This window comes from Panthera leo, chromosome A3, assembly GCF_018350215.1.
Source record: "Panthera leo isolate Ple1 chromosome A3, P.leo_Ple1_pat1.1, whole genome shotgun sequence".
In the NCBI taxonomy this organism is placed as follows: Eukaryota; Metazoa; Chordata; class Mammalia; order Carnivora; family Felidae; genus Panthera; species Panthera leo.
The window spans coordinates 72,997,807-73,011,564 of NC_056681.1; the positions used below are offsets into that span (position 1 = coordinate 72,997,807).

Consider the following 13,758-nt stretch of genomic DNA (forward strand, 5'->3'; position numbering starts at 1 on the left):
TAGAGGTTGAAAAGTTATTACCCCTACCTCCCACCCTCAGAAATAGCCAAGATGGGAGGGGGAGAGAGAGAGATGGAGATAGGAGAGAGAGAGAGAGAGAGAGAGAGAGAGAGAGAGAGAGAGAGAGACACCTGTGTTCCTTGGAGGAAGAGAGATGTGTTCAGTGCAGAAAATCCCAGTTGAACAGCCTGGCTCTGACTGGAAGAGAGCTGGTCCTTCCTGGGGTGTTTTTAGCTTGAGTGCACTGTTCCTCTTTGTTGAGACAGCTGTAGTTTGGTATCGGGATAATAATGAAGAAATATTACTAGATTTTCATTGGTATTATCTAGAACACTTAAAATTTGTGTATCACTTTCATCTTGGAGAACATTATGAAAATATTACTTTAGTATTAAGAGCAGTCTTTAGTGTAGGGGGGCATTACCCCCCATTTTACAGATTCCAATCTGAGCTTTTCTGAACTGGGCTGTTACTTGCCCCAGCCTGCCTGCCTGCTTTAGTGCTAATATAAATCAGAGGCTCCTATGGTCTGGGATGGTGATTGAAAGCCTCTGATGCCTATCTTTGACTTGCCTTTTCTAACTCTACTGGAAATTGCTCTCCTTCGAATAAGTATTTGTAGGTCTCTGAATGCTCTTCTGAATGGAGAAAAATCTTGTGTCTCTCTCTATGATGACTCCATATTAGAGAATCAAGACTGAGATCCCTTGAATAAACTTAGAAGATGAGAATTGCTGGAGGAACAGAAATTAGAGTGCAGTTTTTGGGGTTTTTTTTTTTGTTTGTTTTAAGTAGTGAATACTCATTTGTGACATCAGTGCTGATTGAGCTTATTTTAAAACCTTTCCCAATAGGACACACATTACCTATATTTAACAGGAAAGCAGAAGTAAGAATCTGATATTGTACGGGGTTGTTTCTTTGTATTTGGACAAGCATAAGGGAAATGTGACCAGTTGAAAAAGGAATGCCTAAATGACTTATATATTTAAAAAACAATCAAACATTTATGTGTTAAATAGTATACTAAAAAGATATAGCAGAATGATTTGCCTTATATGATGTGGAAATATACATTTTCTCCTAGATATGACTATTGGTGGGTTGCACAACTTGAGAACAACAAGTTATTTTCATTTTCAGGGAGGATAAAATTAAGTAAGTGAGGATATCCTAAGACCCTACCAAGTAACAGATGCTAGCTAGACACTTTATGTAACATGCCTACTTTTCTGTTGCTATTCTGCTGTCTGCAGGTGGTAATTAAAATCTAAGGAAAACTTTTTTTTTAGGTCACAAAGCTTTTTAAAAATTTATTTATGTTTTAAAAGCAAGCTCTGTGCCCAATGTGGGGCTTGGACTCACAACCCTAATAAGATCAGGAATTGTGTGCTCTACCAACTGAGCCAGCCAGGTGCCCCTGGGTCACAAAGCGTTTTTCTGGTATTTACAAAGTCGCTTCAGATAGGAGACCATTGTCAGTACTTTTATCGCATCCAGGACATCTGGGGGCCACTGGGCCTGGCTAGTTGATACATGAGAGAAGTCATCCATCCTCTCAGCCTCAGTTTCCTTACTTGCAAAATGAGGGGGTTGGCTGGTTAGATACTTAGGTTGCTTAGGCCTCTGAGATTGTGTGTGAGCTCCAGGGGAGTTAGCAGGCTAACATCCTTTCGTTACCAAGGTATGTTGTGGCCTCTTTTCCTGATGGTTTCTGTTTATACAGTGAGAAGCTAACTGTGTGGGAGTATAGGGTTGATAGCAACCTTTGTCCTTCTCCAGGAAATAATAAATGTCGTGTGACAGTCTGAGGCTCTTGTTAATTTTTTGTTAACTTTCTGTGTTTGATGTGTCAGAAATGCAGGTTCTTATAGAGTGTTAACAAATCTTTGATTATAATGACTGCAAATTACAGTCCCCTTTCCTGTGTAATGATTTTTGCCATTTGCCCTTCCTCAATCTAATAGGCAGGATAGAAGGACATTTTGATCAGTAAGAACCTTGGTCTGTTGCTTCATGAGTCCTTATTACACTAAAATAATAATTCTTCCTCTTCTTTTTATTTTTTTAATTTTTTTTATTTAAAAAAAATTTTTAACGTTATTATTGAGAGACATACACAGAGCATGAGCAGGGGAAGGGCTGAGAGATGGAAAGACACAGAATCTAAAGCCGGCTCCAGGCTCTGAGCTGTCAGCACAGAGCCCAATGTGGGGCTCGAATTCACAAAGCACGAGATCGTGACCTGAGCCGAAGTCGGACGCTCAACCGACTGAGCCACCCAGGCGCCCCTTTTAACTTTTATTAAGTAACCTTTACCCACAGCATGGGGCTCAAACTCACAACCCCAAGATTAAGAGTCACGTGCTCCACCCACTGAGCCAGCCAGGCACCTCTACACTAAAATATTCTTGACAGAAAACTATGTGTGTGCCCACACTGACAGGATATGGGTATTCTTTAGCTAGGTGGGCAGTTGTAAGTATTGCAGGACAGTTGATGCTGGAGTAGCACAAAACCTTAGGAGTAAGGAAAACTTGTTTATTTAATATCTGCGAAGGTGATCCTGTGCACATGTGGGCCTGTGCGTGCGCACACACACACACACACACACACACACACCCCTACATCCAAAGTGTGTCAGTGTGCACATGCCTGCCCAACTAGGATGTGTCACTACTGACTATTCCTTAACTGCCAGTTGATTACTTTTGTGTTTGAGGCACTCAATCTCAGAGAACATCATTTTTAAACAATTTCATGGAGTTTGGACTTGTGGAGATTCTGAGGCCTGACCCTGGTGGTAACTGGTAAATGGAGGTTGCTCTACAATGCTGTGCAGGATGTGAGTGAGGCAGTTTGGAATCAATAACTTGTTTATTAAGCCTTTTTTTTTTTCTCCAGTTTTTACAAAACTGAAGAGTTGGCAAGATTCCCATAAAGTTTTCTTAAGGGTTGAAGAACGGGCTTGGAGGGATCAGAGTGTTGGTCAATAGTTTTTGAGAATGTTAGAGCTTGGGACTCACACATGCATACCGCATAGCTTTAGATTTGCTGTTTGTCCCCACACTCAGTACTGCATTCCCCCTGACTCTAGTTTGTTTTTTTTTTTTAATTTTTCTTAATTGTAAAAAACATATAAAATTTACCATCTTAAGCATTTTTAAGTGTACAGTTCAGTAGTGTTGACTGTATTCACTATATTAATGTAGCAGATCTCTAGAACTTCTTCATCTTGGAAAACTGAAACTCTGTACCCACCGAAAAACTACCCCCTCCACCCTCTCCTCAGCTCCTGGCAGCCTCTGTTTTACTTTCCGTTTCCATCAGTTTGATTACTCTAGATGCCACATGTAAGTGGAATCATACAGTACTTGTCTTTCTGTGATTGGCTTCTTTCATCATGTCCTCATAATGACTTAGCATGACATCCTTAAGGTTCATCTGTGTTGCGGCATGTCACATGATTGCTTTCTTTTTTAAGGCTGAATAATAGTCTGTTGTGTGTAAATGCCACATTTTCTTTACCCATTCATTCATCAGTGGACATTTGCATTGTTTCCACATCTTGGCTCTTGTGAATAATGCTGCACTGAACATGGGTGTGCGAATCATCTCTTTTTGAGATCCTGCTTTCAGGTTTTGGTTTTATTTTGTTTTGGGATAGATACCCAGAAGTGGGATTGCTGCATCATATGTAATTCTATTTTGAATTTTTTGAGGAAACCTCCATACTGTTTTCCATAACACCTCCACCATTTTAAATTCCTGTCCACAGTGCACAAGTGTTCCAATTTCTCTGCATCCTTTACTGAAGTTTTTATTATGTTATAAAAATAAGGTGGAGTGGAGAAATGCACCATCGTGGTCACAATTTATGTGTTTTTTTTTTCCTGGTAGGTGGTAATTAAGAAAGAGGGCAGTAGAAATGGTAATAAAAGATGAGTGGAGAGGTGGTTATAGATGAACATGTCAGGTTTTAGAAAAGAGCTTAGTCTCTCTCTTAGCCCACTTCATTCCTTCCCTGTCATTAAAATTCTACTTTTGATCAATAGTCCATTTTTCAGATGTTTTTTAAAAAATGCCTCCTGACTAAACTCTTCTCTCAGAATATCATAAGAAAAATAAAAGTTCAGTGCAGAAAAATGAGAAAGGGTCTTTGGACAAGAGAGTTTATTGGGGCTGACAGTGTATTTGATTCTGTGTTAGTCTGTAAAGGTAAGATTAAAGCTGTCAGTACCATCATCTGGGTCTTTATTCTGTCTGTGCTGGGACACACCGGGCATCAGAGAACATGGAAAATAAGGGTCATCTGCCACTTAGTACGAGCCTCTTGGCTTCACCATGGTGTTGGATGCTGGGTGGTGAAGTGGGAGAGTGGACAAAGGTGAGCCTTTTCTAATTTTGAGTCCTGGGCCTACTTCCCGGACAGAGAGGCGTGAGAAATGCCTGCTACTTCCTCTGTCCACAGCTCCTGGTTTGCCCTAGAAATGAAAGGCAGCAGGATTTCAGAAGGTGTACTTTAACTTCCTTCGTATTTCTGGGCATACCTTTCTGTGCCTCATTTTCCTTATCTATTAATGAGATGGTTGGCTTAGGTAGGTACATTTTGAAAAGGACCTTCTTGATACCTGTTAGGAGTTTGGCTCTCATGTTCTCCTCATGAAGGATTGACATGTAAACCAAGGGGTGTTCCATAAGGTGGAGAAGGCTCTCCAGTTCTCCATATAGTGCCACCTCCCTCACAGAGCCCTTGCTCTGTTCAGGCTTCTGTTTGGTGTCCAGGCTTCTGAAATGACTGAATGGTATTTAACATTTTCTTAGGGGAAACTGGGCTTAGCGATATAGAGTGAAGGTGTTCTAAGACTTGAATCTGCCCTAAGACAGGTGGTAATGTATTTCCAAGAGCATTACGTCCAGAGGACCTTAGAGCTTTTCGATTTCACATCTTGTGGTTTTGGGGGAGAAAATTGGAGAAGCCAAGGGACCAGCTCAGGGTCACAAGGCCAGTCAGTGACAAAAGCTGAGTCTAGAGTCCATTTTTCACTTCTCTCGAGTCTGTAACGGGTGCACTTGCCATTATTTTAATTAGGTTGATAAGACTGGTACACAAGAAAAGCAATACTCTAAGGCAGTGCATGATAGGTGCCAGACAAGGGGGTGCTGACGGTACTGGTATAGGGTTTCTGAGAGGGGGAGCAATCATCTCAGCAGGGATAATCTGGGAAATCTTCCTGGAGGAGGGAAGTTTGAACTTGGCTTGAAGAAGGATAGATATAGACTGACTTCAGAGGAGAGGGGAGCACCCAGAACAGAGGCATGGAGATGGGAGAGCCAAAGCAGGGTGCAGTGTGAATCAAGCTTGGCTGGAGCAGAAAGACAAGTAGGAGAAAGGGACGAGGATTGGCATTTATTGAGCATCTGTCTTGTGTGAGGCACAGTGTCTGGTCCTTTACCCGTGTCATCTCAGTGTCCCAAGTGGAGAAATGACACCCTGACCATGCATTTGTTTCAGAGCGTCACTGTCTTCCCACCCCCATCTGTCTTCTTTCGAGTAAAAGTTACACTTTTATCTAGTGGGAAAGTGCCTAGTTAAAAATGGGGAGAAGAAAAGTGGGACGAGTTGTTTGCTTCTGTAAAGAGGGTCTCAGAGGTAGTTGATAGGTAATTCCTATCAAGCCTCCAAGCCTGGAGCCTGCCTCCTAGCTAATGGCAGCTGGCGGGCCTTGCGCTCCTGAGTGACTGGGCTGACCATGAATTATTCAGGGCCTGTGCCTAGCAAAGTTCTGTGGGAAGGAGGCTGTGTTATCTCATTGAGAGATTGGCAGAAGCTCGGGTGCTGAGGAGGAAGAAATGACTGCACCCTTAAAATATTTCACATTTTAACATGCCAGGGCCGCACACAGTGTTCCATAGACCTGCAACGAGGTAATCAGGACCTGTTTTTCAAAGAGGAAGAAATAGTATCTCCGACCCCTAATTAACAAATACAATAACCTACACTCCTGTGTGACTCTGGCACTTGTTGGCAGGGATTTGGCTAGGAGCCACATTAAAATCGCAGATAAGACAGTATAGCCACAGACAGTGTTCATGTGGGAGAAACCCCACTCTGCTCTGTTTTTATCTCAGCCAAATAGAGAGATGCTATTGTTGATCCATTCAGAATGGTACTTTCAGTAACTATAACTGTTACTGTCACTGACTTCATTTGTTACATGCCCTGTGTGTGTGTGTGTGTGTGTGTGTGTGTGTGTGTGTCTGTGTGTGTCTGTTGCCATCTGTCTGTCCTATTTCCTCAGCTAGGATGAAAGTGTCTGCAGAGGATGAAAGTGTCTGCAGAGAAGAAATCACATCTTAGAACTTTGTGGGTCCCTCCAGTGGCCTGTGTTCCTGGATAGGACTAAACATGTGTTAGATGGGTTGACTTTTACTTTCTGTGGACCAGGAGGTATGGGGCCTCTGCCTTGATGATGAGGTTTGCCTCCCTCCACTCCTTCCTCCTTCCCTCTTTGGGTGCCTGTTCAGCCTGCTCTTTTCACCTTTTCTCATTGCAGCCAGTCTATGGTAAGCTTCTGGAGAATGTAACATGGGTATGAAGATCTGAGGGCAGGGTCCATTGGCCTGTTTTCACAAAGAATAGATTTGTATCTCCTCTCTTCCAATTTTTTCCTTTGAGCCGTGCTACCAGGAAACAGCATTTTCTCACTGTCCCAGCTGCTTCCTTGTAAAACTCTGGCCCAGTGGTTCTGAACACCTGTGTGTGTCAGCCTTTTCCTTCCATGTTGGAAGTGGGAAACAGAACCCAAAATTCTGGGCAAGAGCAGGCCTGGCCCCAGCTGCATTCCTCAGATGTTCTTTCCCTTTGAACCACTCTGCCTGTAGCAGAGGAGCCCAGTCTTGGCTCTGGCTGGTGTTATATTCACAGGCATAGCAACACCTGTTTGCCAAAGGTGGGGCCTCTGGACTGGGGCATTCTTTTGCCCATACAGGGAAGCTTTGCATGTGCAGATAACAGACATGATAAGAATGCAGGGATAAGGTTTGGCCGGGGTAGAAGATTCAATAAACTGCATTCCTTCCCCAGAACCTTGGGTGCTTGTTACTGAGTGTCACTTGCCATTTTTCTCCTTCTCAGCAGAGATGTCGGGTACTTTGTATTCTGCTGTGACCAGCCGAACAAGAAACAGGAAAAGGATATAAATGGGAATTAGATTTGCCCTGGTATTTCAAATGCAGCCGTGTAACTAGTTTTGCAGGAGGTGTGTGTGTGTGTGTGTGTGTGTGTGTGTGTGTGTGTGTGTGTGTGGAGAGAGAAAAAAAAAACTTGCATATCTTCCATGGAACAGAGATAGCACTTGCTGTAGATGAAAAATACCGTTAGCCTTCCCTTTAATTTTTCTTCTAGGTATTCTGAGTCCTGAAGGATCAAATCTGATAGCCCCACCTCAAGTAAGCATTGACCTTTCTAAAAACAGAGGCCCTTTGTAACTTGTTTCATAGTGAATGTTGTGTTTTTATTACCTCTGAGGTGTTACTGCTTTATTTTTATCTATTAAATATAATTTTGAATATGCCTTTCCCCATGCAAAATGGGGTGAAAGAGAAGGGAATGAGGTTTGTGAGCACCACCCCAGTTGAGGACTAGTCTTACCATCCTGAATTGTCCTTGTCCAGAAATCCAGAGGGGTGCCCACAGTGGTCCCTGGCTTTGAGGTCAGTGACTCCGTAGGAAACCTGTAACACCCTCCAGCCAACAGCCCCCTTGGCGAACAGGTGGCCAAAGGTGGGGTAGAATTACTTTTTGAAATTTCCTCCACAAAGAATTTAAAGACTAGTGATCATAGCTGCTCAGATAGTGTGGCTGCCTTCCTGGCATTTCTCTTTTGCAGACATTTACTCAGTTATAGGACAGCTCTCTGAAGTTGGCCCCCTTATTGGGCTGATTTTTCAGGCTCAGGGAATCACACGCTTAGAAAGTAGCAGAGCCAGATTCCTAGATTCCAAGTCTCTTTTTAAGCACCTTTCCTCCTCTAAACCCTGACCCAAATGCCCCGTGGGTGGTGCTCTGGGAGTAAGCTGAGGAGTGGTGTAGGCCCTGATCTTCAGGAGCCATGTGGTCATGAGGAAGTGCTGCTGACTGCTTCCAGCAACCCAGGCTGTGGGCCTGTATGTGAGGTGCCACTGGGGAGAAAGGAGATGTTCTGGAAGCATGGCAGGCTGCTTGCTAGCAGTGGCACAGAAATGTTAGAGATATGTGTTGTTATAGTGGGACTTACTGAAAATTGTTTTTTTCGGGAGGGCAGGGGAAGAAGGTCTCAGGTAATTCTGTTTTCTGTTTTTGACTGGATTTCGTGGTGGTATGCTTGGTTAGTTGATGAGCTTTCTGGTACATGGTGCAGTTCCCTTTGAAAAAGGACTGGGCTTTTGAGAATACACATACTGAGGCAGGCTTTGGGAGAAAGGACAGTGGTAACTCAGTCATTGGGGGGCGGAAGGCTCTCTGGGCATTGTACAGTAGAGAGGAGGCAGAGAAAGAATGCCCACAGTTAAGGATTCAAGACTAGGAGTGGGCAGGAGGCTGGTTGGAGAAGGGGGTGGGTGGGCCAGAGAGGTGAGATAGATCACGTAATCTTCAGCTCCTGGGAACATAAATGCACTGGCATGATTTGGAGCCTGCTTCTCTATCTGGCCACACCAGTGGAGGAGGATTATTTTAGTAGTAGTATTTTGATTTCCTATAAAGAAATGTTCAGGAGAAATTGTCTGTGGTCGTCCAGCTGTTATCCAGATGACAGAAAGGCAGATCGGGAAACGGCAGAGAACTTGGCAAAACAGTTTATATGTGAAACCTTCTTGTATTCTGACCTCCCTGTTCCCACCACTTCTTTCCTAGCTCTTGGGTAGGTTTTTCAAGTCCTTGAATGTGTACAAATCCCATCACAGCTTGTTGGCCATCCTCTCCCAGGCACTGCAATCCTGCTAATGTTTAGATGTTCAGGAAATGAACACTCCGTAGTTTACCCTTTTGAGCTTGTTGTGATGCAAGGAAAGCGGTCATCTTTTTTTCATTCTTTTTTTTTTTAACCTCTCAGACTTCATAAAGCTTCTTGCAACAGAGGCTTAATCTCATCTCTTAGTGTTCCCATTCGCGTGCTTCATGCTAAGTCATACAGAATCTTAGTGTATAGGTCTACCAAGTATGAGAAAAGAAACAAAACCCATTCACAACAAGAGAACCCTCAAAGTAGCAACTTCCACATGAACTAGCAGGGAATGTGCGTGTTCCTCGCCTGGGCAAAGCACAGTGTCTCTGAATCTTAGTTGCCTTGTCTGCAAAATGGACACAATACCTACTTCATAGGTTTAGTCACTTGAGAAAATGTATGTGAAAGCATTTTGTAAATTACAGAGTGCTGTAGTAATGTGATAACTGTTGTTATTATGGCCAATCATTTATATGGAGATAGATGATAATTACTACTACAACAATAGTCTCTAAGAGAGAGGAGATTATTTATCACCAATAAATTTAGAACTAGAAGGAATTTTTTATGACCATAGACTCCAACCTGTTTGATCTCTAGGTGAGGTCCAGGGAAGGTTAGACACACATGCAATTATTTGGCTTTTCCGTGGCACTCAGGAGATGGGGTGAGCCTGAGTACTGTGGACCTGGGTCTTTGAGTACACCACAGCACTTCTAATTTGTGCTGTCCACAGATAACCATAGGGACTTGGTTATACTATTCTGGCACCACAAGGATGGCAGGTACATGTTGCTTAGGTTTCATTTGCTTTGACCCCATAGCTAACTGTGCCTGTCAGTTGTGGCCACCTTTCATTACGCCCTGGAATCTTGGTGCAACTTGAAGGCAGGTACAGCTCTTATCAGAGTTGGCTGCATGTGTTGATATCCCTGGCCCGGCTGAGGAACACTAGTTTTTTGGATTAGAAAAGATTGAGGGGATAGCCCCAAATCACAGGGTCTGTTTCTGCAGAAAGCTTGGTTGACTGCTGAGCACTCTGAAAACTATCTTGCCTCCCTTCGTGTTCCCTTTCACATGCTGTGTTTCTGCCATAAGCGTCTTCAGGATTCTTCTTAGAGCACCATAAATTGTGGGTAAGACCCCTGGCCTCTTGCTTTATTAAGTTAGAATTGGGTAAACTCCTTTACATTTCTTCTTTTCTTCCTCAGAATGTCCTCATCCTTTCCCTTCTGCCTCAGAAGCTAAGGGTATCTCTCCTCTTGGCTACGGCTGACTGCCCCAGCCATAACTTCAAGCCATTTTCCCACTGGCCTTTTCCTACCTGTGCCAACTCAGGGCTGAAACCTGTGCACAGAGGATGTGTTCAGCTGGACCCTGGCCCAGAGCCCCTTCCCCTGCTTCTGTCGCTCCTGTTTACCACCTCTACCTTCTTGTTGTTCTTCCCTTTGCTCCTCATTCTCTAACTCCTTGTAACCTTGCTTCAGCTTTTATTACCCCAGTGACCTCCTCATTCCCATACTGGATTAATCCACATCTCCTCTGACTTCTAGTTCCTTCTGTTTGCAGTGTGATGCCATCCTACCCCCCTTTCCTCCTTGAGTATCTCTTTCTTCTCTTGGATTTTCATTCCATAGCTCTTTTGGTATCTCCACTGTTTTTTCTTCTTGCTTACAGCCCCTGGCTTTCCCCAGGGCTCTCTGCCCAGCCACTTTCCTCTTACATTCCTTCCCAGGTGTAAGCCTACTACAGTATCTCTCACTGTGCCCGGCCTCTTTCCTCAGCCTTGAGCTTTCCCTCGTTCCACATCCTTGACCACTTCCGGACATGTCACCTCTAGGTTTTGCAGGTAACTCAGATTGAGCATAACCAGAAGGAAATGGTCAGCCTTCCCCTACACCTGGCCACCAGCTCTAAAAACCCTGGAGTCTTGTGCAACCCTAGCCTTTGAACCTCCCACGTATATATAGTTGGTTGCGAGAGTCCTGTGGATTAACTCTTGCATCAGTCCATTCCTTTTTGTGTCTGTTGCCTCACACTGACTAGTCCTTTGACTTGGAGAACTCCAGTAACCACCTGAATGACCTTGCTGCTTTTAGTCTCTCTCCTTTCTACCCATTCTAACTGACCACTGCCAGAATAATCTTCCCTAGAGCCCAACCCAGACCCAGTCTTCCTCTGGCTGAAATGTCTCCAACTGTTCCCAGCTCAGGCTTAGTTCCCTCAGGGCTTCCCTCCTGCCTGACAGTCCCTTATGCTCCAGTCAGATGGTAACACTCGCTGGTGCTGTTCCTGGAACAGCCCAGTTGGTGTCTTTATTTATGTTGCTTCCCATCCCACCTTCCACACTAGGAGAGGAGGCTCCCCTCATCCCACCCATCAACAGTCTTACCTGTGTTTCAGGTTCTGATGACAATGCCAATCCCTCCTAGAGTTGTTTCTACCTGTCTTCCTAGGCAGTTGTGTCTCCCTTGTCCTCTGAACTCTTGTAGCTCCCCTTCTTTAGCCCCTGTCTGTTCTTCTGCTATCACATTGTTTGTGTATCTGTCCCATCCTCTTGGCCAGAAACTCTCCCATCTCCCAGTCATCTCTGAAACCTCCACTGGGCATTGTTCCTTGCACAAGGTTGGCGGTCCAGTAAATGCTGAATGGAATAAAGAACGAGTGACTCTGGCCTTCCTTTACCTCCACCCCACTGCTGAGTTGGAGGTGGCCAGATGAATCATCAGGGTTGTGTCCTCTTCTTCTCCTGCCCCATCATACCAGATAGATTCCCACTTCTCACCTCTTGCCCCTGCAGGGCTATTAAACCCTTCCCCAGCCTCAAAACCTTCCTTACTTGGCATGTATTCACTCTGCCTGGCTTGTTTGGAGTCTGTTCTTTAGTACTGAGTGTGGCTACATTAGTCCCAGCCTCTACCCCCATCACCTAGTATGTAACCTGGCTGATTAGAAAGCTCATTTCACCTACTTCCCCATACCAGAGGGAGCTGAAAGGGAGTCTCGAAGAGTGGTGACTCATACTCTATTCACTAAGTGGCTTAAAGATTAAAAAATAAAGCATTGTTAATTGGCAAGCATTTTGCAGTCTCCTTGTCTCTGCCCACAGCTGGACACTTAAGAGACTTAAAATTTCATATTTAATAGTGAAGTATATTTAATGTTAATATATAATGTATGAAATAGTGAAGAAGGGCCTGTTAAAATTGTAATTGAGAAAATTCTCAATTCAACTTTCTGTAGCTTTGATGTGATATGTGGGGAAAATATGCAAAAGGTGTATTTTGAAAAATACACTTTTATTTGAATGGTATCATCATTGTCAGGGTATTTTTACATCATTCCCTCATTGACCTCGTAAAGGTAGGCATTAATTATCCCTGTCTGACAGGGGAGGTTTAGAAAGAATCCAGGTTTCTTCTAAGGTCATAGGCGATTAAGAGGCTTGGCCAGGACTAGAAGCTCAAGTCTTGGAATCCTAGTCCAGTGCTTCTTCCAGTAACCCCACATTCCTGTCAGCATCCTGCATGATGAGAAATGCCTTCAAATCCTGGACCTGGCTTTAGAAAGCTAAAGGTTGACACTGGATGTATTAAAAACCTTGTCCTGTAGATACCAGGAATGGGGGTTGCTCATTTGAGCACTTAGTTGAACTTTAGGTTTGTTTTAACTCTAGCCCTGGATAGGATGCAGTTGCTTGAATTACCAGTGCCCTGGGGACTAAAGTAAACCTGGAGTGGAGGCCCACCTCTTTAGTGCAGATTGGAATCCCTTAGGAAGAAATTACCTTCTTCAGTGAGTATTGCTGCAGCATTCCATGTGGAAAAGCCAAATTTGTGATTTGTTTTCTGTCTGTAGTTAGGGGAGAGGGGGTTGGGGTGGTGGGAAGAAAAAACTAGGGTCAGTTATTTACCCAAAATATATTTTGACCACTGTTACTGTCTCTGTACGAGATTTTTTTTTTTTTTTTTTTTTTTTTTTTTTTTTTTTTTTTTTGGTTGAGATCGGTGGGAGAAGTTAAGGAGGAGAGTTTTAGTATCTTGAAGAACCCAAAAGTTCAGGAGTCTCATTTTACAAATCAAAGTAGGATTTGAAGATAATTTCTGGTCTCTTAATCTCCCCATCGGTTGGTAAATTCCTCGGGTCAGGGATCCTTGAGGTATATACCTGTGTACCTTTCTCCCACAATGCCTTGCAAATCAGTGCTCCCGTAAATCCAGCATCGACTTAGTATTACGGAGCCAGTGTTATACCAGAAAACCTCCCGCTAAACATCTTGTGATGGCCGCAGAAGTCTATTGAGATTCTTCGGTGCGATGAACTCACACTTCCCCTCGCTGTGGCCCTGACTTTGTCTCACTTGTACGCAGTGGCCGGCCGGCCCCCCCCCCCCCCCCCCCCCCCCCCCCCCGAGTGGTTGGCGCCCGCGCAGTAGGGACGCTGCGCGCACCTAGGTGCGCGGCCCTGGTGGCCGCGTTATCTCCATGGACGCTGAGGAGTGGATGAACCGCCCCGGCCGGCGACCTGCGGGGCTCCTCACCCTCCCGGGCTGCCTCCTTTTCATGTGATAGTAATCGGAGACTTTTCCGTTACACGAGGCTCTCAACAAAAGATTGTAATTCCAGCAGCTTTGTTTGGGAAGGTACCACTGCGACAGGCGCGTCCTGGGCCCGGCCCGAGGGTCCGCGGCTCCGGAGCTGTAGAGGCGGCGTGGGCCGTCCCGGGCCGCCTGTAGGTGGGGGGACGCCGGCCGGCCGGCGTCCCCCGCGCC

General features: G+C 44.6%; 1 protein-coding gene and 1 long non-coding RNA gene across 2 annotated transcripts in view; one reads left to right on the plus strand and one right to left on the minus strand.

Moving 5' to 3' along the window:
- Nucleotides 1-13,758, plus strand: part of SPTBN1 (spectrin beta, non-erythrocytic 1) — a 198,457-nt gene that overhangs the window by 72,484 nt on the left and 112,215 nt on the right. The window lies entirely within an intron of this gene.
- LOC122216057 lies at nt 12,268-13,370 on the minus strand. Its single transcript, XR_006200673.1, has 2 exons — nt 12,901-13,370; nt 12,268-12,510 (listed from the first exon to the last, which is right to left on the minus strand). It is a non-coding gene; the product is annotated as an uncharacterized LOC122216057 (long non-coding RNA).